Here is a 1,086-nt window from a genome sequence, read left to right as displayed (position 1 = left end):
GAGACTTGCAACCAGGGGAGCAAAGGGCAGCAGCAGCTCATCCCGGGCTCACCCCTGAGCCAGTCTCCTAGGCCCCCTTCTCTGTGACTTTTCAATGAGCCAGAGCAGCCCGCCTGGACTCACTTCTTCCCTAGAATGTTTCTAGGCCAACACAGAGCACCCCTAGGTTCTCTCCTGCTGCTGCTGCTTCTACCCCAAGCTCTTCCTTTGTTTCACTGTCTCCTCAAAATCCCCTGGACTCGTGTTTCCCACATGAAGCCCAGAACCCACACGTGCCCGAGGCAGACCCACTCCGGCGGTCCCTTTCGGGTGCCACAGCAGCCCAGCCACTTGGGAATCGTGTTAACAGATAGATTCCAGCTCAGTAGGTGTGGGGAGGGTCTGAGAGTCAGCAGGTGTAGTCAGCTCCCTGGTGACATCGATGCTGATGATTCCCGGCCACACTTTGAGACTATTGTTTCCAAATAAAAGTTTGATCCTGTCTAGCCTCCATTTAAAACCCTCCACAGCAGGCTCAGGGGAAAGGCCCCACTCTGTCCCATAGTGACCTAGTTCTCACTGGATTTTTTAGCTGCTTGTCCTCCACTCTCCTGCCCTCTCTTTTCTCCTTATTTGTTATCAATTTATTTATAATACTAGTGGTCCTGTGTACAAATTTTGTGCACGGGGGTGGGTGTCCCTCAGCATGGCCTGCAACCTCTCCAATCTGGGACCCCTTGGGGGATGTTGGGGGATCACGCCTAAACCGGCAGTCGGACATCCCTCTCGCAATCAGGGACTGCTGGCTCCTAACCACTCACCTGCCTGCCGGCCTGCTCGCCCCCAACTGTCCCCCACTGCTGGCCTGCTCACCCCCAACTGCCCTCCCCTCCTGGCCTGATCGCCCCTAACTGCCGCTGCCTCAGCCCTGTCACCATGGCTTTGTCTGGAAGGACGTCCAGAAGGTCTCCCAGTCTAATTAGCATATTACCCTTTTATTAGTATAGATAATGAAATGAAATGAAACCACCCTCCCACCCAAGCACTGGAACATGACCAGGAACCTGAATGTACCTATATGCTCCTCCCCTCTCCTGAGTTGTGATA

The sequence above is a fragment of the Myotis davidii genome, unplaced genomic scaffold, assembly GCF_000327345.1.
Source record: "Myotis davidii unplaced genomic scaffold, ASM32734v1 scaffold199, whole genome shotgun sequence".
In the NCBI taxonomy this organism is placed as follows: domain Eukaryota; kingdom Metazoa; phylum Chordata; class Mammalia; order Chiroptera; family Vespertilionidae; genus Myotis; species Myotis davidii.
The sequence above is the reverse complement of the archived record's forward strand: the minus strand, read 5'-3'. Positions refer to the sequence as shown.